We start from the raw sequence: 12,699 nt of genomic DNA on the forward strand, positions 1-12,699 counted from the left end.
ATTCTTCAGAGTTTTTTTTTTTTAATAAAGGCCTTTCATAGGGTGGGATCAACGTCTTTCATTTGCTCTCTATTCTGCAATAAGGGAAGCAGATTTTAATTGTCACCCGGGGGTGGAAACTAAATGGATTGTTTGCTTGCTATCTGTACTGTGTCTCATTCTTGAATAATGAAGGACACAGCAAACACTCTCTGTTTCTAGCTCTATGTTGAAATGTTCTGCTCAGAAATAATAATAGTAAACTGAATCATAAACATTCCAGACCACGATAGCTAGAGAGCAAGTGTAGGTAATGGATCCAGACGATTATGTTGCCAGTTCTATGTGACATTGTTAGCATTTGCCCAGCAAACTTTCTGTTCTTGAGAGCTTTAATGTCTTGCTTTCTCCAGATTTCTGTTGGACTTTAATAGCTCCTAATGGTGCCTAGTTATTTCAGAGACAGGAGCGCTAGATATCCCTTATTTCTGACCTTGTTTGGGATCTCCTGTAGGGACCATCCTAGCTTTGGTCAACCCAGGAGCCCACTTAGCTGCATCCCTTGGCAAGATGTCAATGTGCATAAAACGGGAACTGGCTGTGGCATGTTAATCTTTGTCATGGATGAATGGCCCACAGAGACTACAGATCGCCAGTCACCATGCCCTGCATCTTGGAATTCTGCTCAGATCGAGGTGGAGCATTGCATGCTGGGAATTGTAGTTTCCAGAGGGTGGATATCTGTGTTAAAGCGGTTGGAGGGCGCACTGTATGATATCTATATGTACCTGTAAACTGTTGGAGGGTGCATTGTAAATACCTGAGTAGTAGCATTTTTTTTTGTCTAAGAGATCCTTAGAGCGGGAGAGTGGGGAAAAAAACTTCAGATACAGAATCCAGTGCTGTACAGTGAAAAACTGTCAAGCAGACGGATGAGAAAAATAAAAAGCAACTTGAATCGTTTGTTTGTTTGTTAAAGCGGGAAGTACCTTGCAGGAGAGAAAGAACAGATGAGGGGTGTAGCAAATGTGTACAATAACCTGGAAAAGGTGAGTTTGAAGAGTGGAGTGGGAGAGGACTTTGTGATCAAGAATTGCGAAACTGTTTTCCTGCATTGGGAAGGGGCAGCCTCCGAGTAAGCCAGAGAAATGGAAGGGGGTTATATGAGTGGGAGTGAAGGAAAGGAGGAGAAGAGGGGATAAGAGCAGAGAATTGCTGTAGTTAAACATCCTGTCCTATGATGCTGTAGTGTGGAAGTAATTGGCTGTTTTCTTTTTCCCCTGCTGAACCCCGGGAACATAGATCGTTCCAGTACAAATTGGTCCAGAGAATTCCGAGCCTGTCACCCACTGGGGGAGAAAAATGTCAGTCCATGTACATTACCTAGATGCTGTTTTTAATTTCCAGGTCTGACTTGTTTTTGCTGGAGCAGCAAATCATAGAGGCTGTAAAGAAAAGGTGCTTAAGATCAGAGCTGGCTTCTCGGGGCTTGTGATAGTGTAAGGGTGGAAGGCAGATAGATAGCTGAGTCGAGCGCAGAGGTGGTGAACACGATCAAGGTAAGACCCGAGATGGGCTTTGCTCTAAACTGGCAGTGCTGCTGCTGTGGCAGCTGATGAAGATGGCCCAAGAAAGCATCTTCCAGCGGGAGAGGGTTTCGCAATTATTCTGGGGGAGAAGGGTCACAAAAACTGTCCTATGAATTCAGTCATTATACTCTAAATCAGACTCCCTGAAGAGCATGGAAGGACTTCTCTGGGAACTCTTCCTCTTTCACATCACTCTCAGATCCCAAGTGCGGAGGTCATCTCTCCCTTTCAAACCAGGAGGGGCTGGGTGTGATGCACTCCAGCACCATCTGCTGCTGTTTGGACTGGAGGGGTCCCTTGAGAGCAAGTCTCTCATTGTGTATGCTCAGGCACTCGCTGAGCTGACTGGCTTCTCAGCACCTCCATGCCCTGCTGGCCAGGGAAGTGAGATATTGAGTTTGGATATCCCTTATGGCGGCGTGTTGAAATTTCGTTGTCGTTGAAATCGGCTAAACCCCTTCTCATGTCCACCTTCCGAATGTGAGTGACCTAGATGCTAAGGTTCTGTAGTCTCTGGCTTCTAGTTGCTAAGGTCTGTAACTTTGTACCTGAATCTGAGTAATGGGGATCTGCTTGCTCGGAGGGAAGCTTGTTTTTCTGTCTTTAGAGTAATTCTTCCATGAACATGATGCTCGCTGAGCCTCTTTGCTGCAGACATCTGTCATTTGCTTTTCTCCTTTGGACAATGGAGGCGAGGCTCTTGGTTAAAGGTTGACACTGATGTGAATGACAGACGTCTGTAAACATTGTCTCTGCAGTGTGTGCAATTCCTTTCTGTTTTTGTGCCAAATGCAACCCCGGTTTGCCTAGCAAGACAACAGAGAATAAAGACTGGAGCGGCAAGAGAACCGTAACTTGAAAGTCTTTTTAAAACTTTTGTTTCACAATGTTTTTGTAAAGCTGAATATCTCTTCCTCCTTCGGGGCCCTCCCCCCCCACCAATAGTCCTATAATCTTTAAAGACTTTTGAGAATGCCACCTCCCCAAACAGTAACACATTAAAAGAGTAGCAGGAAGACTGTGGAGTTCAAATATGTAGTATCCAGATGGTGTAGGGAGTTCACAGAGTTGTGAGTCTGTGCCCTAGGAACAGATACTGTCTTGGTGAGAGACCATCTGACAAGCTTGCTTTCTTAGCTGAGCTTTCACGTCTTACAGGTAACCTGAAAATCTTTTAATAACGCCCCCCTCGCCCCCAACTTAAAAATCCCAAGACTAGTAAAAGGTGCAGTGTGTGCTTAAAGATCCAAGTGTGTGTGTGTGTGTGTCACTAGTCTTCGTGGACACTTAAAGCACACAAGCAGAAGAAGGGATTTAGGTTTTGGCTGTCTCTGTAAGGGAAAGTGCAGAACCCTGAATTCTGTTCTTGGCAAGTGAGTGAGTGCACATGTGGTGGACTTTGTGGACTGACTTAGAAGTTCTTACTCTGGTTCCTAGTGAAAGAGCTTCCACATCGCACAAACCTCTGGCACCAGTCGTCAGCCAGGGAACCCAAGGAAAATGTGGGCAGTAGAGAATGCACTGTCTACTCCTTCTTAGTAGGCAATTCTTCCTCATTGAGGTTAAGACTCATTTGCCTGTTTCATATTTGGGGTGAACCCATTGATGTCAGTGGGGTTATTGTTACAGGAATGAATTTGGCCTATTAATATTAAATTATGCACCTGTGTAAGGCTTCCTTACATCACTGTAGCACAGGGGTCGTCACCTTTGGCACGTGGCCCATCAGGGTAATCCAGTGGTGGGGCCACGAGACATTTTGTTTACGTTGACCGTCCACAGGCATGGCCCCCAACGTGTGCCTGCGGACAGTCAATGTAGGCAAAATGTCTCGCAGCCTGGCAGCGGATCATGCTGATGGGCTGAGTGCCGAAGCTTGCCGACCCCTGCTGTAGTGTCTGATTAAATACATTCAGAACATCAGTTCCTTCCACAATACTCTGAAGCACCCCCTCCCCTCCAGATTAAAGCCAGTTATACTTCAGAAACAAATACAGCTGCTTTACTTCCCAGGCCAAGTGCCCGAGGCTGTTTTGCGATTTGGTTGTTAAGCAAAGACCTGCAGAGGACTTCCTGCATTGTGCCCTACAAGTGGCAAGACATGGATTCAGCCTCATTTTCAGCAGTAATAAATTCTATAGACAAGGACTGTCTGCTGAGACTGCCTGGCAGCCTGCAGGTTCAAGCCTGGGAGTCCCCATCACTTCCACTGCCCTGCACGGTCCATTGGTTTTTATTACTTATTTGTGTTCTTGTTGCACCTTGAGTCCCTGCTCAAAATCAGGGCGTTGTTGTACGAAGTGCTTTGCAAAGACAGGTGCGGTCCCTGCCCCAAAGGACTTGCAATCTGTATTCACAGGCAGATGAACAATATAAATGCAAAATGCTAAGGTACAAAGCAGCCTAGTGGCATTTCTGTTTGTTGGAGGCTTTCTTTCGTTTTTTAGTTTCCCCCAAACCCATTCCCCTTTCCCCTCTCCTCTTAGGAGCCCACGCCAACTTTGCAGCTCTGTTGCTGAGACAAAGTGCCCCCTTTCCACCCTCTCCACTCCCACAGTAATAGCTCCTCTCCATTTGTCTCTTTGATAGCTAGAGCTTTAAAATCAGGATCTGGAAATAGGACCAGTTCTGGGGAAGCAGCCAGCAAAGAGTGCTGAGCATCCATACAATGTACTCTGTCCCGCTGCTTGACTGAGCGGGCAGCTGTGTATCGATCTTTTGTTTCCAGGTGGACCTCAGGGTCCGCCCGAAGTAGTGTCTTTCACTAGTCCACTCTAAGTAAGAAAAGCATAGATTGATTGCCATGGATGGTCCCTCATCTAAGAGTTAAGACATTAGATGATGATTTAAAAAAAAAAATCAACCCTGGCGACTGCTGCTCTTTGGACCATGAGCCGAGAAGAATCCGCAAGAACCTGAGGTGATGCAGGCCAGATGCTTGCTCTCAAGGAAGAATTCACCTTCTAGAGATTCATATTGATTCTCCCTGCCTGCCAATATCATCCTGGCCTCTTCCTGGATTCATCTTTCATCTATAGGATCATCTGTACATGATTGGTGATGAAGAGCCCTGTAGTTGGGCTACAGTATGTTGATGGCACTGTACCCTGTAACATCTTATGGTATCCCCCAGCAGCCTTCTCAGTCTGACCTAGAGAAGTCAACTTACTCTGTCCATCCCTGCTAGGTCCTTCAGGCAGGTCAGCAGCACCTCATGGTCAACAACGTATAAGTTCTGTCAAGAGAGAGAACAATATTGGTGTAGACATTTGATCTCCATTCATAGCCCTGAAAGGAGACTGTCCAGCAGTCTCTGTTCCATATCCTCCAGATCTTGAAAACAGACTAGAAGGGACTGTGGTATCCAAAGCACTATGATGAAAGGCATAAAGGTCTAAATCAGCTTATCTGTATTCAGTTTTCTTTTGCATATGGGGCTGAAGTTGGAGGAAAGATTTGTTTGGAAACGAATTTATGTATGGTCTTCTCCAACTCCTGATGATGATCCATTACATCAGAGTCCATCCCCTTGCAAGACTATGCGGTGATCCAGCCGATGAAAGGCCCATCAAATATTGAAGTAGATTAAAACTTAATTATAAAACACATAAATTGTTGAATGCATATCTCAAATACCCCAGCTGTGTCACTTCATGTGCATTAAAAACGATATAACCAGGAATAGGAAAAAAATGTATGAACCGACAGTTGCCCACAGAATGTGGGGTAATGTTTCATTCTCATAGCCGCATGTCCAACATACTACGCTTGATCTTAGCCGGAAGGCTGAGAAGCTGCCTGTAGGCTGTATTGTCATGTCACCGCAGTTACAAGGCAGAACCTTCTGATTCTCACTAATCACTGGGAGAGCCACTATAGGACCTGGGTTTTTTAAGAGTTAGGAGAAAGCCAGCACTTGCCACTTGTTGCCATAGTTATTTCCTATTCTGAATACAGGGAATAACTATGGTAATTTCAGATTTAAGAATTTTATTAAGATGATGTTAAAATAAAAAGAAAATGGTACAGAGTTTAAGCGTAAAAGTTTCTGGTTATCAGGGAATAACGTACAGAATATCAAGGGGTGCGAAGTTCTACTACTATGTAGTATGTTTGTGGTATCAGTCAGCAAGGTTTGATGCTTCAGTGGCTTCTCTTCTACAAGCCAATTCTGGCCAAGGCTGACTTTTAATGGCAACTTGCTAAAGGCTTGGATATTGTGGTGTTGGGCACTTTTCCAATGCCTAAGCTAGCTAGGCCACTCCAAGCAGCCGAACAATAAAAGAACCAGATTAATGCAGCACACCTTGTCCTTCGCTTATGCTGACAACCTACCAAATCATTGGTGGTAACTTTTAAAATGAAATCTTGGTAGTGCTTTGCTGTGAAATCTCTGCTGAGAAGTGGAGAGAAATTGCCATTCTTTTTGTCGGTGAGCTAAATTAAGGGTAGCTAATGCGGTATCAATAATAATTATTATACGCTGGAATAGTTATATTGTCAAATTTAGACGGCAAGTTCCTTAAGGAAGGAACTTTGGTTTATGTCTTTAAGGGACGTGTGTATCAAAGGCACTGTATAACTAATATTTACATGCTGTTTATTTAAAGCTGAAATATCTTAATTGTGGACTGAGTTTTTCAAGGGTCCAGTGACTTTGGGTACCTCAAATTTTGGCAGCCCAGTTTGTCCCTTTAAGATGTTTCAAGTTGGGCACCCAAATCACTAGTCACTTCTGAAAACATTTGACTATCGTGTTTTTTTAAAAAAAAGTAATGCACCTTTTTTAAGCTTACAGTACAGATACTTTTATAGACTGCTGGTCAAATAGCTGCTTAAGGCTGTATGTACGTACATGGATACACACAGTGTTCTTTGTTTGTTACCAGGGCATGTATTTTGCAGTGAATATCGAGTTAAGTTCATCAGCTTTGCTTGTCAAGTAACTCCTGATTGTGATCTAGAAATCTTTGCCGAGTCCTCCAGGCAGATCTTTGAAAAAGAAAATAAAAGAAAACATGGCTCTTAAGGTTCCAGATTTGCAATCACGCTGTAGTCTTATGCAGATGGAAATCTGCCGTGTCTTGTGTTTTGCCAAGAGAAAGAGGGGCTAGGTTCATGTTGTGTTTACTTGGGAGAGTTCTTCCTTTGTAGCACGAAGACCAAGCACTTTATTGAACTTGGGAGGTATTTTTCTGTGAGAGAGAGAAAAATGAAGTGGTGGGAGCCTTTATAAGCAGTTGTCAGTCTTGTCACCAGGGTCCAACATCAGTCACCAAACCAAAGAGCGAAGCTCCTGCTTTGCTTTTCTCCTGTCAGAGAACAGGGGCAGGGCTGGGACCATGTGAAAGGCTGTGAGTATGGAACCTATAAGTGAAAGTAACCTCTCTAGAGTGCCTCTTCAATTGGGATGGGGTGAGGGAGATGAAGATGCTCTGGCTCTGATTTATGTGCTGCAATACCGTGTTTGGTATGTCATAAGTGTCAAAAGCCTGTGTGTAGGAGGGTGAAGGCAGGATGTGGATGGCCCTGATGCACAGCATTGTTACTGTTTTTTTTAACAAAAGGAAATGCTGTACGAAGCAGAAGTGTCAGCTGCTACACAGCAATCCAAGCCGCTCTGGAGCAGGGTTATTAAAGGGCATTTGTATCAGATCTCTCTCTGCTTAGCTGCTACGATCGGGGGAGATGGTTTGCATCCGCAGCGTGTCTAAGATGGAGTCATGAATTGAGTTTGGGGAAAACTGATACAAAGAGGTACTGTAAGTTGTTGGGCTCAGTGCAACAATTGGTAGGGGAAATTCTCTGGCCGGTGCTATGCAGGGGGTTAGACTAGCTAGTCTCTTGTGGCCTTGACATCTATGAAATCATTTTGTGACAGGAAATAACCAAAGAAACCTGATTTCTCAGCCATCAGTTACCACTTAATGGGTGTATTGTTCTGTGAAGTGAATTGAGAAGCTAGAGGAGTTCACTTTTGAACTAGATGACTAAGCATGGAGCTGGGAATATGGAGCCCTGGGTTCTATTCCTGACTAGCTGTCTAAGGATTTATAACCTCCCATCTCCATGGTATCTGGATAAGACACAGATGTAAATGCCATATTTGTGCGCAGTGTAATGATTGCTTACTGCTTCTAATGCAGGGGTGGGCAAACTTTTTGGCCTGAGGGCCACATCTGGGTATGGAAGTAATATGGTGGGCTACGAATGCTCACAAAATTGAGGGTTGGGCTCCAGCTGGGGGTGAGGGCTCTGGCTGGGGGTGCAGGCTCTGAGGAGGGGTTGGGGGTGCAGGAGGGTGCTCCAGGCTGGTACCAAGGGGTTTGGAGGGCAGGAGGGGGACCAGGGCTGGGGCAGGGGGTTGGGGCGCAGGAGGGGGTCAGGGGTGCAAGCTCCAGGCGGCGCGTACCTCAAGCAGCTCCCAGAAGCAGCAGCATGTCCCTTTTCCGGCTCCTACGTGGAGGCGCAGCGAGGCGGCTCTACGCGCTGCCCCATCTGCAGGCGTGGCCCCCACAGCTCCTTTTGGCTGTGGTTCCAATGGGAGCTGAGGGGGCGGTGCTTGGGTGGGGACAGCATGGAGCCGCCGGCTGCCCCTATGTTTAGGAGCTGGAGGGGGGACATGCCGCTGCTTCCGGGAGCCATGCGGCGCCATGGCACGCGCTGAGCGGGGCAAGCTCGAGGGCCGGATTAAAACATCTGAAGGGCCAGGTGTAGCCCCCGGGCCGTAGTTTGCCTTCCCCTGTTCTAATGCTTCACACTTCTTCGCCTGTAGATCTCAAAGTGCATTACAAAGTGGGTGAGTCTCCTTACCCCTCATTTCATAGAGGGCGGGGCACAGTTTGGTGAACCAGGGTTACACAGCAAGTCAGTGGCAGAACTGGGAACTAAGCCAACACTCCTGACTCCTGGTTCTGTGTGTTTTGCTGGCCCATGCTGTCTATATAATTGGGCACACTGCTGTTTCATAAGGCTTGTGATCCTCTGACTAAAATTGTTCATTAGTTTTTTTTTTTTTTACTGGTCTAGCTGTGGTAGTGAGAGGGATTGGGGCTGGGCATCAAAACCTGCCATATAGCCAAATGGCATCCAGCATGCGAGCCATCTTTTCCTGCTGGGCTGGTTGGTGTTTAGTACTAAAGCTCTACATTTCCCTTGGACACTCTGGTTTGTTAAGGAATACACAGGATCGTGAGCTCTGTCCCGGAGCTCTCTACCTCATGTCACCCAGTGAATTACAATTCACTCTGGGCTTGATCCTGCGAGCTGCACAGTGTTCTCAGCACTGCAGGGTGGTGTCAGGAGAATTCCAGGCTGTCCTTTTTGCCCTCTAGCGCGGGGGAGTGTTCAGGCTTGGGAGAGACCATTTCATTTGATGGATCTCTTTGCAGTTTGGAGACTTGGGAGGCATGCTTTCCAGCCAGCGTGCTAATCGTCCGCTTCCCTTGCACAATCCCTCCAAGCATTGGATAATACGTTTCTAAGTACATGTGGTTTTGTTTGTGTTTTTATTTTAAATGAGAGAGGAACCCTTGAGAGCAGTGCTCAAAACAAAAAGAAAATGAGCATGGAAGCTGGTGTGTGCGAAGCATCGCTCTGCACAAAGGAGCAGAACCTAAGGAGGTAACTTATGAAGGAGCCCTGCAGAGCTGATTTAATCAGAGTCTCAGATAATATTTTCCCTTTTTTCTATAATAAACACAGAGTATTTATATTCCATGTGAAGAAAAACGACGTTAAAAGAACATGAAGGTTGCCAAGTCAACTACTGAATTCAGATTGCCTGTGCACCCTTAATTCAGCCCCCTTGTGTATCTGCATTATGACACAGACCTTAATTACATGATCACATACAATTACTGTACTAGTCGGAAACGGCTGAAACTTTCCAAAAACAAATCAGCCGGAATGGAAAATTTTAGCTTAAATGTTTAAAGTTTGGCAGAGTTGTAAACAACTGAAAACTAGATCTTCGTAAGGTTGCCCGGCACTTCCCGCTGTAATAGAAAGCGCTGCCAGCACCACCTGTTTTAGGATAAACTTTACCAAAGTGCTTAAGTGACTTCGGAAGAGTGTAGTTCCCATTGAAAGTGAACTGGATTTAAGCTACCTAAGTCACTCTAGAAGAATTTACCCATAATGCCATTCATCTAGAAGCATCTCACCCCCAAGCCGACTGCTGATGTACATTAACTGTGTAAGGGTCATTTCATCGGCCGCTGAAAGGCAGCCGTCACTGTAGTGGAATGTGGTGGCAATTTTGCTCCATCTGTTACTCTCCACTTTCCCGTCTAAAAACGGGGTCAATCCCCCCCCCCCCCCCCCGCCCCGGTGAAAGTTGCAAGTGGAATTTTTGTCAGATATAATGTAACTGCTCAAGTTGAAATTTGGACAGTACACTGGGGTTCACACCCCTGCTTCTGTGAAAATTTGGGTGAGATTGAATGGTCTGTGATAGACGGGAAGTCAGACTAGGTGATCTAATGCTGCCTTGTGGCCTTAAACTCTATGTGATTCTATGCAGATCACTATGATATCTTTAATGACAAGCAATCAAGTCAGGGCCTTGTTTTTACTGATCCCAAAAATGGTATCTCCAGGAGTATTGTGCGTCTGCATGCCATCTATGGGCCATCTGTTCGATAAATTGTCTTCTACTGACTCATCAACAGGGCTGGCAGTTTTCTTGAGCAAATCCGTCCCTGAACTAACCAGGCCTGATTGTGAGTGGCTTACGGGCTCGTGGCAATATAGCCATAATGGCTTCCTTTCAAGTAGCATTTCCTTGAACCTAATAGTTCACTTCTATGCCCACCCCCATCTTTGCATCTTATTGTTTTCCCCCTTGCTCAAGGAAAAGAGTAAATGCTTTTTTTTTTTTATTCAAGGGTAGCCCTTGGCACTCCGCTCTTGTGAGAGCCATGCTGACTTTGAGTTCAAAAGATGTGACTTCTTTGAGGCCAGATTGTGATCTTCCATCTCTCCTCATAGTTAAAAATGAATAAGAAAATACTTCCTCAAAAAAGAAGGAAAGAGCATGCTGTGTAAAGTGCAAGGGAATAAATCTTGCCTCTGGCTAAGGAGAGACCCAACTCACAGAATTTCTAGTTGAAATCTTGCTTGTTTGACAAAGGTTTTATTTTTAAGCACCTTGTATGTTGTAGTAGTAGACAGAAAACACTTCTTTAAACGGACACTGGCTGAGAGCCAACCTCCGATGTACCCCAAAGTGCTCACAATACAATTCTACCGTGGGTAGAGTAGAGAACTGGGAGTTGGAAATTGTGGATTCTGATCCTGGTTCTGGCACAGATAACTGATGGAGAGTCTGTGCTCTAAAGATCATCCGCTCTAAGGATCTGACCCTGCAAACTCTACTGAATGCAGTAATTACTCCCTTGGGGAGTTCCACTGAAGGAGATAGTTCTGCTCATGGTGATAATCACGTTGCTGGGTAGGAAGTGTTTTCGGGTTCAGGCCCTAAGAACTACAACAAACAGGGAGTGAGGTGGACTGTGGGACAGGTAGGAGAAAGGCATGAAGAGGCCAATATGAAAGCTTCTCAACTGGCCACATAGGGCATGTGTCAAGAATTTAGACAAACTTGCTAATGTTTATTCTTAATATTTTATTATTCAAATATAATTTTAGAACAAATATTTGTCTGTAAAAGTCCTTGCCCTGGAGAGCTTATGATACCAGATTATGAGTAACATGTGAAGGGAGAGCTATTGAGTCAAATACTTATTGTGTTTATATACCTGGATTAATACCTTTGCGAAGTAAAAAGTTATAGCTAGAAAAATAAAGTGCTAGCTATTCCCCCTTTGCCTCCTCAATGTAGGCATCATGAGCTAGTTGATTTCTGATAGTTGTTGCAAGATGCATGAGTCTCGAGGGTGATGGATAGGAGAGAAAGAGAGGATTTTTTAAAATGTAGGTGTTTCCTCCCTTTAAATCTGGTTGTCCCCAGCAAAGTAACTTTGCTCCAGACTTGTGAAATCCAGAGCTGGTTGACACTGTGGCAGCTAAGTCAGTAGTGGAGGATATGACCAAACTGGGGTTCATCAAGAATTTTAACCAGGGACTGGTCAAACAGAGTTGCAATGTATTTGTGTGTGTCTGTAAATCTCTTCTCATCTGATATACAATAAATACATCACTGAGAAATGTGTATCTTTTTAAAAGCTCCAAACGGACGAAGAATGGTTTTCCTGACTGCCCAGCATGCAGTCATTAGCTGGCTTACCTTGTTTCTTCCAGCTGACAGCAGCTGTGCCTGCAGCCAGTGTCATTGGTGTGAGTGAGTGAGTGCTAGCCCAGGTAGCTCTTCAGCAGTGGAAGTCTCTTATATGTTTGCAAAATACAGAAGAGCAAATCTGATATGGAATGAAATACTTTATTTTCAAGTATAAGAATCCAGAGAATGGGAGGGTGGGTGGATGGATGTGGGGAGAGGTGTGTGAAGACACATGTGCTTTCTTTCCTCCAAAAAAAGTTTGATTACATCTAAAAAACAGCTAAAATTGCAGTAATTTTCTGACAAGTCAAAGTACAGTAAATCCAGGGACTTCAGAGTACAATACAATAACATGTAATGGATCACGTACACTTGCTCACTCCTGCACCACTTTACAGGCTGGCTGTTCATCAGACAAAAGCCACGTGTCTTTCTTTTCCATCAGAAAACTGAACAAACGCTAAACACCCAGCAAACCTAAACTTTGAATCAGCACTGACTTGAGGAAATGTTTTTTTCCAAATCAAATTAGTAATCTGATGATTGGACCATTCTTAAGCATCTTCCATCTTAACAATAAAGAAACTTCAGACTGTACTTGGCAGAAGCTCTTATACATAATTTAGATCATAATTAGGTGCATTAGCACACTTTATATGGCTCTCAGGGGACCAGAAAGTCTAGGTGTACTGGTTAATTTCTTTCTTTCCTGATTGTTTACTGCTCTTGGGAGATTTCACTCGGAGTCCATGTGTCACTGGCTTCATGTGGCTGCATTTAGAGTTGTGAGTTGCAAGTCTTTGGATAGTCAGGTAGTATCTGGAGAGCAATTAACCTGGTGGGAGGGTTTCTCCCCAATGAGAATGTGCCACAGGGAGTACAGAATACTTG

The 12,699-nt window shown here is 44.8% G+C and overlaps 1 protein-coding gene across 4 annotated transcripts in view; it reads left to right on the forward strand.

Annotated features, from left to right (window-relative positions):
• Positions 1-12,699, forward strand: part of EXTL3 (exostosin like glycosyltransferase 3) — a 225,383-nt gene that overhangs the window by 115,842 nt on the left and 96,842 nt on the right. The window contains exon 1 of one of the 4 annotated variants that reach the window (XM_037893838.2): positions 7,179-7,325. The exons of the other annotated variants lie outside the window; for them this stretch is intronic. The gene's annotated coding sequence lies outside the window, so the exon portion shown is untranslated. Of the gene's footprint in view, positions 1-7,178; positions 7,326-12,699 lie in introns of those variants that run through there. 4 annotated transcript variants of the gene reach the window in all.

The sequence above is a fragment of the Chelonia mydas genome, chromosome 3, assembly GCF_015237465.2.
Source record: "Chelonia mydas isolate rCheMyd1 chromosome 3, rCheMyd1.pri.v2, whole genome shotgun sequence".
Taxonomy (NCBI): Eukaryota; Metazoa; Chordata; order Testudines; family Cheloniidae; genus Chelonia; species Chelonia mydas.